We start from the raw sequence: 12,890 nt of genomic DNA, 5'->3' as shown, positions 1-12,890 counted from the left end.
TTTGAATTCCTGTGTGATGATCTGGATAGATGTCTGCCTATTACACATTACGACCCTGTTCAACTGTCTTCGGTCTCTGTCAGTCAACAGACGAGGTCGGCCTGTACGCTTTTGTGCTGTACGTGTCCCTTAAGTTTCCACTTCACTATCACATCGGAAACAGTGGACCTAGGAATGTTTATGAGCGTGGAAATCTCGTCTACGGGCGTATGACACAAGTGACACCCAGTCACCTGACCACGTTCGAAGTCCGTGAGTTCCGCGGAGCCCCCCATTCTGCTCTCTCATGATCTCTAGTGATTACTGAGATCGTTGATATGGAGAACCTGGCAATAGGTGTCAGCACAGTGCACTTAATATGAAAAACTTTTTTTTTTTTGGGGAGGGGGGGGGGGGGTATCCGGATACTTTTGATCACATAGTGTACCATTATTCGTCAATAAGAGAAATCGTACTACCAGTCTAACAGCGGACAAACGGGCTCGCCATGACTAGTAGCACAGATAAAAGGCAGGATGGTGCGTGAACCTGGTCTAACTTTACGCGTGTCTTGCGACTAAGGCATTAATATTATACACAACCCCCTCCCCCCCTCTCCTGTCCGTGTCTACCCCCCCCCCCCCCCCCCGCCGCTCCCCCGCCATCTGCCTTCATGTCTACTTTATATTGCAGTGTTTAAGTGATGTGTCAGTGTTGTGCGTTCCGTTTTTTACGTGTTGTGAACAGACACCATCCTGTCACTGGGTGTGTTTTTCAACTCTAACGAACAGTAACCAGATAGTCGCCATAGTTTTTTAAATTGTGTCTGTCTAATTACTATGTGTTTTCAACAGCATCACCAATCCTTTGTTTTTATATTTTAACTTCTGCAACTTTTCGCCGTGTTACAGTTTTAACCAGTCACCGTTTTATCGCCTGTTTTTATTGTTTATTCTCCACTCATTATGTTTTTAATCTCTTCGGTAGGCTGCAGAGCCGGGGAGGGGGGGAATCGAAATTCAATAAAGAAAAATATTATAATACCACTCCCGTTTCCTCTGGAGTCAACTTCCACTAGTTCCATTCCGTCCCTTTCGCGCGCGAAATGCTCTTCCAGATTGCACTCAAATCATCTGTAGCGGTTCTCTCTTAGCCGGCACTTTGTCACAGTCACGCATGATATGCCCTTCTTTATTACATCGAAAACAGACCGGGTTGCTTGCAAGACCAATTTTTGATCAAATTGTTTACTCATTGGATCTTCTACCCAGTTGCAATTAGCACATTCCTCCCCTACATCACGTTTCTCATCACTAAACCTAAATTGTTCAATAGGCGAAAGCAACTCAACCAACTCTGCAGGCGATTGAGGTTTAGGAAAAAACACAGCCCGTGACCGGCTTGCGAGCGAATGTCTTGCACTGTATTCTTCATGGTATCTCCTTCAGAAATCGCTAAACATAACGCCGATGTGGCTACACGAACATCTTCAGTGTACTGCATAAGACTTTCTGAATTCAGAACGGCACCGTTCTGAGAGCTGGCTCTGTAAAATTTTATTGATAATCCACTCAAGGACAAGTTCTCATTAATGCCTTCTGTGATTATTCTCCTAAGTTTGCCTCCAGCAACCGAGTACAAAATATGCAGTAGTCCGCCATCCCCAGAACAGCCAGACTACTTGGTCGCAGGACCAGAAATTCCTTCCAGTATGCTGGACATATCTGATGCTTCCCTTGTGTGCTCAGATACGTGAATACCTTCCCCGCGTTCACTAACCTGCCAATTCAGTAGACTACTATCCAACTGTAACTCCATTACCTTATCGCGCAGTTCGTTAATACTATCCTTCTGCTGAACATCAATAATCAGCGTTTAGATCCTGAACATAATTTACTTGCGCCCGGCTTGGAACACTACCCTGCATCAGTTTTAAACCAGCCTGCACATCGGCAAGAAGGCTATAGCAACAAGCATAGCCGTCACTCACCTGGCCCACTGTGTCGCTGTTGCTCACAAGACTCCACCGCTGCACTCCGCGTAAGCGTTGCTTCACTTCAGCTGTACTGCCTTCCCGTTTTTCACCTCTGATTGCAAGTGCATATTACAGGTGGGGTTTGCTCAAATATGATATTCCCAGCACATTCCTGGCCTCCATATTTCTCCCAGGTAACTCGTGAAACATACACCAGAGTTGTTATTGTTGTTGCGGTCTTCAGTCCTGAGACTGGTTTGATGTAACTCTCCATGCTACTCTATCCTGTGCAAGCTTTTTCATCTCCCAGTACCTACTGCAAACTACATCCTTCTGAATCTGCTTAGTGTATTCATCTCTTGGTCTTCCTCTACGATTTTTACCCTCCACGCTACCCTCCAATAGTAAATTGGTGATCTCTTGATGCCTCAGAACATGTCCTACCAACCGATCCCTTCTTCTGGTCAAGTTGTGCCACAAACTTCTCTTCTCCCCAATCCTATTCAATACTTCCTCATTAGTTATGTGATCTACCCATCTAATCTTCAGCATTCTTCTGCAGCACCACATTTCGAAAGCTTCTATTCTCTTCTTGCCCAAACTATTTATCGTCCATGTTTCACTTCCATACATGGCTACACTCCATACAAATACTTTCGGAAATGACTTCCTGACACTTAAATCTATACTCGATGTTAACAAATTTCTCTTCTTCAGAAACGCTTTCCTTGCCATTGCCAGTCTACATTTTATATCCTCTCTACTTCGAGCACCATCAGTTATTTTGCTCCCCAAATAGCAAAACTCCTTGACTACTTTAAGTGTCTCATTTCCTAATCTAATTCCCTCAGCATCACCCGACTTAATTAGACTACATTCCATTACCCTCGTTTTACTTTTGTTGATGTTCATCTTATATCCTCCTTTCAAGACACTGTCCATTCCATTCAACTGCTCTTCCAAGCCCTTTGCTGTCTCTGACAGAATTACAATGTCATCGGCGAACCTCAAAGTTTTTATTTCTTCTCCATGAATTTTAATACCTACTCCGAATTTTTCTTTTGTTTCCCTTACTGCTTGCTCAATATACAGATTGAACAACATCGGGGAGAGGCTACAACCCTGTCTTACTCCCTTCCCAACCACTGCTTCCCTTTCATGTCCCTCGACTCTTATAACTGCCATCTGGTTTCTGTACAAATTGTAAATAGCCTTTCGCTCCCTGTATTTTACCCCTGCCACCTTTAGAATTTGAAAGAGAGTATTCCAGTCAACATTGTCAAAAGCTTTCTCTAAGTCTACAAATCCTAGAAACGTAGGTTTGCCTTTCCTTAATCTTTCTTCTAAGATAAGACACCAGAGTTATCAAGGGCAAATATCAGTCACAACTTGGTCCTACCATAGCACTGGATCAGAACTCTTACCAACCTCCTAGAATCATGTTCCGCCACCAGTGAAACGGTAGGAGTTGGAGGGGAGCGGTAAGGTGAAAAGGCACTTTACAAACATATCTTAAAAAGACATTTATTGTTAGTCTCTTCAAAACTTTAAACACCTGGACACAGATGGTCAGTTCAGAAAACTTTAAACGAAGTCTGCTAACCAGCATTAAGGAACATTATTAACTTTAGATCTATGATTAAACTAAACTAAACTAAAAATGCCCAGCGGTACAGACGGCCGGTGTGTCGTCCTCAGCCCACAGGCGTCACTGGGTGCGGATATGGAGGGGCATGTGGTCAGCACACCGCCCTACTGGCCGTATGTCAGTTTAAGAGACCGGAGCCGCTGTTTCTCAAGCAGCTCTTCATTTTGCCTCACAGGGGCCTGAGTGCACTCCGCTTGCCAACAGCGCTCGGCAGACTGGATGGTCATCCATCCAAATGGTAGCCCAGCCCAACAGCGCTTAACTAAGGTGACCTGACGGGAACAGTTGTTAATGCTGCGGCAACTATGATTACTGATGGTAAAATAATACTGACAATAAACAATATGTACAAAGAATCCCAATAATCTTCAAGTATGACCTTATTTCCTAAGACAGATAATTACAATCATAATTTCACAAACGGCTGACTCGAGAAATCAATCAAAACAATCAATTAAACAACAGATACTGCCCATGCTAATCCATTGACAACCAAGGGATAAACAACAGTACCTAACTTATGGGAAGGGATGGAGTTTATGCAACACAATATAGGCATTAGTTTTTAGTTTTACAATTGGTAGGTTCTTCCGTGCAGTTTCTCGTCTATCTCATTACAATAGTTCACGTCTTTGCCCTTATGGTTAGAATAACTTATACCTGTAACATACACCTGTTAGCATCAGGCGTAGACAAGAACTCACAGCGCTTAATTAAGATGTTTGATAACGGCAACAAACATACGCAATCCCATGCACACACACACACACACACACACACACACACACACACACACAACACACGCACATACACACACACACAAACTTGCGCGCGCATACACACACACAAACACACAGAGAGAAAACTTGAGTGACTTTCAGACACTTCAAGTAAGAAGTAATTATTCGACCAATGCAAGCAAGAGCACTTGACTTTATGAAACAGTTCCGGATCAACAACAGTGCAAACAGTTTAAGCCAGTTACTCGTATTCCATATACACACTCAGTAAGTCAACAGTTAGTTGGCTCTGAGAACTATGGGACTCAACTGCTGAGGTCATTAGTCCCCTAGAACTTAGAACTAGTTAAACCTAACTAACCTAAGGACATCACAAACATCCATGCCCGAGGCAGGATTCGAACCTGCGACCGTAGCGGTCCTGCGGTTCCAGACTGCAGCCAACAGCTAGTTCACAAACACTTCCTCGTTATACGAGGAGCAACAGGCTCAGCCCACTTAACCGTTCCAGAAATATAAACAATTCAGTTATCATCCACCTAGCTAATCTTTAAGCAATGGTTGAGTAAAAGGAGCTCCCTCTAAAGCACAAAATACCTGAAGTACGGTAAAACAACAAGAGCACAAGGTATTTTCTTAAATATGAACAGCATATGAAATTACAGCCAACTGAAGTAAAGATATTTCTTTACGGGCGGAAGAAAGTTGAACAATGAAACGTGGGAAAATTACTAATATTAAATTACTAATATTAAATCACCAGCTGTTTCATCACATATATGCTCAGTAGTGCTATCCAGTCATAGAATAATACAGGGCTTTTACAAATGATTGAAGCGATTTCATAAATTCACTGTAGCTCCATTCATTGACATATGGTCACGACACACTACAGATACATACAAAAACTCATAAAGTTTTGTTCGGCTGAAGCCGCACTTCAGGTTTCTGCCCCCAGAACGCTCGAGAGCGCAGTGGGACAAAATGGCGACAGGAGCCGAGAAAGCGTATGTCTGCTTGAAATGCACTCACATCAGTAAGTCATAACAGTGCAACGACACTTCAGGACGAAGTTAAACAAAGATCCACCAACTGCTAACTCCATTCGGTGATGGTATGCGCAGTTTAAAGCTTCTGGATGCCTCTGTAAGGGGAAATCAACTGGTCGGCCTGCAGTGAGCGAAGAAACGGTTGAACGCGTGCGGGCAAGTTTCACGCGTAGCCCGCGGAAGTCGACGAATAAAGCAAGCAGGGAGCTAAACTTACCATAGCCGACGGTTTGGAAAATCTTACGGAAAAGGCAAAAGCAGAAGCCTTACCGTTTACAATTGCTACAAGCGCTGACACCAGAAGACAAAGTCAAACGCTTTGAATTTTCGGCGCGGCTGCAACAGCTCATGGAAGAGGATGCGTTCAGTGTGAAACATGTTTTCAGTGATGAAGCAACATTTTTTCTTAATGGTGAAATGAACAGACACAATGTGCGAATCTGGGCGGTAGAGAATCCTCACGTATTCGTGCAGCAAATTCGCAATTCACCAGAAGTTAACGTGTTTTGTGCAATCTCACGGTTTAAAGTTTACGGCCCATTTTTCTTCTGCGAAAAAAACGTTACAGGACACGTGTATCTGGACATGCTGGAAAATTGGGTCATGCCACAACTGGAGACCGACAGCGCCGACTTCATCTTTCAACAGGATGGTGCTCCACCGCACTTCCATCATGATGTTCGGCATTTCTTAAACAGGAGATCGGAAAACCGATGGATCGGTCGTGGTGGAGATCATGATCAGCAATTCATGTCATGGGCTCCTCGCTCTCCCGACTTAACCCCATGCGATTTCTTTCTGGGGGGTTATGTGACAGATTCAGTGTTTAAACCTTCTCTACCAAGAAACGTGCCAGAACTGCGAGCTCGCATCAACGATGCTTTCGAACTCATTGATGGGGACATGCTGCGCCGAGTGTGGGAGGAACTTGATTATCGGCTTGATGTCTGCCGAATCACTAAAGGGGCACATATCGAACATTTGTGAATGCCTAAAAATACTTTTTGAGTTTTTGAATGTGTGTGCAAAGCATTGTGAAAATATCTCAAATAATAAAGTTATTGTAGAGCTGTGAAATCGCTTCAATCATTTGTAATAACCCTGTATATAGTACCGTAACTGTACCCCTACTGTAAGCAGGCTGTGGGACACACTTATGCTTTAAACACCCTTTTAGCCACCAAACCAAAATCGGTCACCGCTGTTTGAGAAGACCAGTGCAAATTGGCCCCTCAGAGTCTAGTGCAGTACTCTCGTCGGACCCTCAGATCAGCGCTTCTGATCGGAAGACTATCACGGACGAGCATCGATAAACAGAGAGGCAATATACTGGCCGCGAAGCCAGAGCCCACAGTTCTCACCTATGAACAAATGGTGCTTCTATAAGCCGCCTAAGGTCGAGCCTAGCCCAATCTAATGCAAATAAACCAACCGATCTGCTCAAGTTGATTGGGTTAAGGCAAGTATGCAATGTTCAAATTTTGACCACGTACATTAAGATGCCTATAGCACGCCCGCTCTTCCTGTAGATATGGTCGCTAGGCGAAATGTTATCCAAAACATTTAACACCATATTTCGTAATCAATAGAACCAGAGATATGGCGCCCTGACAAATCACATTTTCGGAACATATTGAAACATATTGGTACCGTCCACTGTCGTGCGCGGACCGATAGAAAAATCGGAATCAAGAAATCGATGAAAACTGCGAAGCTTTTTTATAAGTCGTAAATAATATTCTCAAGATGCCATTGATAAAAGATAGGGATTAGGCGGAAGGTTTTATGTGAGGAACCTTAGGAAAGATGTTGTGGAGGTAGAGTACAGTGCGTTAGTAGCTATGTTTACCCATTAGTTCCCTTGTCGAGTAAATCCGATTTTGTCACAGATGCCTTCTAATCAGTACACTCATGTTCATAAATTAAGGATAATTGCAGAATGTGGTGCCACACACTGTGGCACTACACAAAACTGGCTCTAATAGTATAGGCACATAGGGAACACACACGACACAGATCTGTAAGTCCAAGGTACTGGTGATAAGTTGAGAAAGCCGTCCCGAAACACATGTGCTACAAAACGCCACTGTTTCCTGCGCATGTACCCCGACATCAATATGTATGATCACCATGCACACATGCACAGGCCGCACAACGGGTTGGCACACTCAAGATCAGGTGGTAGAGCAACTGCTGGGGTATAGCCTCCCATTCTTGCACTGGTGCCTGTCGGGGCTCCTGAAGTGTTGTAGGGGTTTGAAGACGTGCAGCGATACGTCGACTGAGAGCATCCCAGACGTGATCGATGGGGTTTAGGTCTGGAGAACAGGCAGGCCACTACATTCGCCTGATATCTTCTGTTTCAAGGTACTCCTTCACGATAGCAGCTCGGTGGGGCCGTGCGTTATCATCCATCAGGAGGAAGGTGGGACCCACTGCACCCCTGAAAAGATGGACATACTGGTGCAAAATGAAGTCCCGATACATCTGACCAGTTACAGTTCCTCTGTCAAAGACATGCAGGATGTACGTGCACCAATCATAATCCCACCCCACACCATCAAACCACGACCTCCATACAGGTCCGTTTCAATGACATTAAGGAGTTGGTATTTGGTTCCTGGTTCTCGCCAGATGGAAACCCGGTGAGAATCACTGTTCACTATACCTGGACTCGTCCGTGAACATAACTTGGGACCACTGTTCCAATGACCATGTACTGCGTTCTTGACACCAGCCTTTACGGGCTCTCCTGTGACCAGGGGTCAGTGGAATGCACCTTGCAGGTCTCCGGGAGAATAAACCATGTCTGTTCAGTCGTCTGTAGAATGTGTGTCTGGAGACAACTGTTCCAGCGGCTGCAGTAAGGTCCCGTGCTACCTGCAGTTCTCCGTGGCCGTCTGCGGGCACTGATGGTGAGATATTGGTCTTCTTGTGGTGTTGTACACTGTGGACGTCCCGTACTGTAGCGTCTGGACACGTTTCATATCGGCTGGAGTCGTTGCCTTAATCTTGAGATCACACTTTGTGGCGCACAGAGGGCCCGTGCTATGACCTGTTGTGTTTGACCAGCCACCAGTCGCCCTAGAATTCTACCCCTCATAACGTCATCAATATGGGTTCTTTGAGCCATTTTCAACACACAGTCACCATTAGCACGTCTGAAAACGTCTGCACGCACACTTACTCGCTGCACCGTACTCTGACATGCACCAACACACCTCTTCGTACTTGGACTGCTGTCAGTGCCGCCGTGCGACGACCGCAGGTCAAATGCGCCGCATGGTCATACCGTGAGGTGATTTAAACACGCAAACCGCCCGCCAGAGCGTTTTTTCACCATGTATCTGTGTTATCCTTAACTTATGAGCATGAGTGTATGATAAAGGTAATTATGATTTCATTTATTGCAGAATGCTCGCAAATTGAAAGCGACAGCGTCCGAAACGATTTTAGCAATTTATTGTAACAGATTCTTCGCACGCTTAGTAGTAATTTAATAATCGTCGGTTGTCGCTTGTGACGAACATGTATGATGAAGTTAGCAGTTAATCAGAAGACAATGACACAACTGTCACTCTCGGAACGGCAGAACAGTTAACTGTGCTATCTGGTGACGACCAGTCTGGCACTAAAGGAAGACGGAGGACGGCACAGGAAGTAATTAGTTTGAGTCAGTGATAAATGAAACCGAGAGCGTCTTTAGGCTGGCTGAAAACTGAGACGTGCGTTATTCAGTTGTTTTTTACTGAGAACCTAGACCATCTGTTAGTAGCAATGCGGCTGCCGAAGTCTGCGCGCGTGGCAGATGAGTCCGGAGAGGGCATCACTTTTCTAGGCACTGCACAGGTCAATTTGCTCGGCTAAACTAGAAGGCACTCGACACCATGCGCTGGCTAATTCGCGGTAGCGCTCTGCAATCCAGATGCCTGCAGCAGAGATGACACTGTTATACAAATATCCGGTTCCCTTTCACACGTGTGTCTTGATAGTGAGTCAAATATGCCCCAAAAGGAAGCCGGCAAACGTCAGAGATGCTCTTATTTTTTCGGAACAATGATAGCGTGTCCATGTTCTCGCTTCCTGTCACATCTTCTGATAATCATTTTGTTCCATGAACGCGGTCGTCAGATATCCACATCCTCCCTACTAGAACTACCAGGAACCCCAACAACCATTTCCGTCATAGAATAGAAAGAAATCACATCACCAATATAACAGCCATTCAGTAATTATTATTTTATCTTAATAAAAATTATGGTACTGTGTTAACCATTTTAACTGCGGCTGAAGAGTATGATCCACCTTTCTTCATTTATTACCATGACGCCAATGCCTGATCAAACACTAGTATATGTTGCGTACAATGTGTGTTCTGGAACAGTGTTAAAGAAATATTTTCCTTCAAATTGAGAGTACTGTTTTCTTTTTTTGTGTCATCAGTCATGTGACTGGATTGATGTGGACCGCCACGGTATCCTTTCCTGTGCCAATCTTTACATCTCAGAGTAGCACTTGCAACTTACGTCCTCCATTTTTTGCCAGATATATTCCAATCTCTGTCTTCGTCTACAATCTTTACCCTCCACAGCTCCCTATAGTACCACTGAAGTTATCCCTTGCTGTCTTAACAGATGTCGTATCATCCTGTCACTTTTTCTCGTCAAAGTTTTCCCTACATTGCTTTTCTCGCCGATTCTACGGAGAACCTCCTCATCTTATCAGTCCTCCTGATTTTCAACATTCTTCTGCAGCACCGTATCTCACATACTTCTATTCTCCTCTTTTGCGGGTTTCCCACCGTCCGTGCCTCACTGCCGAAAAAAGTTGTGTTCCAAAGGTACATTCTCAGAAATTTCTTCCTCATATTAAGACCAATGTTTGTTACTAGAAGACTTCTCTTGGCCAGGAATGAACTTTTTGCCAGTGTTAGTCTCCTTCGATGGCCAACGGCCTTGCCGCAGTGGTCACACGGGTTCCCGTTGGATCACCGAAGTTAAGCGCTGTCGGGCTGGGCTAGCACTTGGATGGGTGACCATCCGGTCCGGCGAGCGCTGTTGGCAAGCGGGTTGAACTCAGCCCTTGTGAGGCACACCGAGGAGCTGCTTGATTGAGAAGTAGCGGCTCCGGTCTCGGAAACTGACATACGGCCGGGAGAGCGGTGTGCTGACCACATGCCCCACCATATCCGCATCCAGTGACGCCTGTGGCCTGAGGATGACACGGCGGCCAGTCGGTACCTTTGGACCTTCATGGCTTGTGCGGGAGGAGAGAGGAGAGTCTCCTTCGATATCCTTCTCGCTCCATCGGCCATTGGTTATTTTGCTGCTTAGGTAGCAGAATTCCCTTAACGTCATCTCTTCGTGATCACCTATTACGAAGTTAAGTTTCTCGCTGTTCTCATTTCTGCTGCTTCCCATTACTTTCGTCTTTCTTCTATTTTCTCTTGATCTATATTTTGCACTCATCAGGCTGTTCATTCCATTCAGTTGGTTCTGTAACTCTTCTTCACTTCCAATGAGGATCGCAATGTCATCGACGAATATTAACACTGATATCCTTTCATCTTGAATTTTAATTCCACTTTTAGACTTTCCTTTTATTTCTGTCATTGCTTCTTCGACGTATAGACTGAACAGCATGGGGGAAATACTACATCCTTGTCTTACTCCCTTTTTGATCCGAGCACTTCGTTTGTGGTCTTCCACTCTTATGGCCATTATTGTTGTGCACATTTTGTATGCTAAGAATCTTACCCTATAGCTTACCCATATTTTTGTCAGGCTTTCGAACATCTGGTGCCATTTTACATTGTCGAAAGCTTTCCCCGGATCGACAAATCCTATGAACGTGTTTTGATTTTTCTTCACTCTTGCTTCCATTATCAGCTGCAACTTCACAGTGCCTCTCTGGTGCCTTTATTTTTCGTACAGACAAAATAATCTTCATCTAACATAACCACTCTTTTCTTTTCCATTCTTCTGTATATTATTCTTGTCAGCAGTTTGGATGCATGAGCTGTTAAGTTGATTGGGCGATAACTGTCGCAATTGTCAGCTCTTGCAGTCTTCGAACTGCGTGGATTATATTTTTCCGAAACTCTGGTTTTATGTCACCGGTCTCATATATTCTATACACCAACGTCAATAATCGATTTGTTGTCACTTCCAAAAAAGATTTTAGAAATTCTGATGGAGTGTTATCTATACATTCTGCCTCATTTGATTTTAAGTCTTCTAAAGCTCTTCTAAATTCTGATTCTATTAAAGGAACCCATATCTCTTTACTATCGACTCCTGTTTCTTTTTCTACCACGCCATCAGTTAAGTTCTCCCCCCCTCCCCCGCTTCGCCCCCCCCCCCCTCCCACCCGTAGAGGTCCACAATGTATTCTTTCCACCTATCCGCTCTCTCCACTACACTTAACAATTGCACTCTTAATATTACTGCCCTTGCAGTTAATTTCACCGAAGGTTGTTTCGACTTTCGTACATATTGAGTCAATGCTTCCGCCATTTTTTTCTGTTTCTTCACATTTTTCATGCAGCTATTTCGCTTTAGCTCTCCTGCACTTTCTGTTTATTTCATTCTTAAGTGACTTATATTTCTGTATTTTTGAATTTCCCGGATCATTTTTGTACTTCCTTCTTTCATCGATCACCTGAAGTATTTCTTCCGTTACCCATGGTTTCTTCGCAGTTACCCTCGTTGTACCTAATTTTCTTTCCAACTTTTGTGATTTCCCTATTTAATGATGTCCATTCCTCTTCAACTGAATAGTCTACTGAGCTGTTCCTTATGGCAGCATTTACAGCCTTTGAGAGCTTCAAACGCATCTCTTTATTCCTTAGTACTTCCGTATTCCACTTGTTTGCGACTCATTCTTCCAGACTGGTCTCTTAATTGTGATCCGAATATTATCTGCTCCTCGGTACACCTTACAGTCCAGTATCTGCTTTCGGAATCTCTGCCTGACCATGATGTAATCCAACTGAAATCTTTCCGTATCTCCCGGCCTTTTCCAAATGTACTTCCTCCTCTTGTGATTCTTGAGCAATGTATTCGCTATTTTTTTTTTTTTTTGTCATCATTCTTCTGACTGGTGTGATGCGGCCCGTCATGACGCCAAGAATTCCTCTCCTGTGTTAACCTCATCATCTCAGAGTAGCACTTGCAACCTACGTCCTCAATTATTTGCTTGACGTATTCCAATCTCTGTCTTCCTCTACAGTTTTTGCCCTCTACAGCTCCCTCTAGTACCAAGGAAGTTATTCCCTCATGTCTTAACAGATGTCCTATCATCCTGTCCCTACTCCTTATCAGTGTTTTCCACATATTCCTTTCCTCTCCGATTCTGCGCAGAACCTCCTCATTCCTTACCTCATCAGTCCACCTAATTTTCAACATTCGATGTAGCACCACATCTCAAATGCTTCGACTGTCTTCTGTTCCTGTTTTCCCACAGTCCATGTCTCACTACCATACAATTGTGTACTTCAG

General features: G+C 44.3%; 1 pseudogene; it reads left to right on the top strand.

Annotated features, from left to right (window-relative positions):
* Positions 1–10,336: 10,336 nt before the first annotated feature.
* Positions 10,337–10,454, top strand: LOC124597133 (annotated as a pseudogene).
* Positions 10,455–12,890: the final 2,436 nt, after the last annotated feature.

The sequence above is a fragment of the Schistocerca americana genome, chromosome 2 (genome assembly GCF_021461395.2).
Source record: "Schistocerca americana isolate TAMUIC-IGC-003095 chromosome 2, iqSchAmer2.1, whole genome shotgun sequence".
Classification (NCBI taxonomy): domain Eukaryota; kingdom Metazoa; phylum Arthropoda; class Insecta; order Orthoptera; family Acrididae; genus Schistocerca; species Schistocerca americana.
This window is presented reverse-complemented; position numbering and strand designations above follow the sequence as displayed.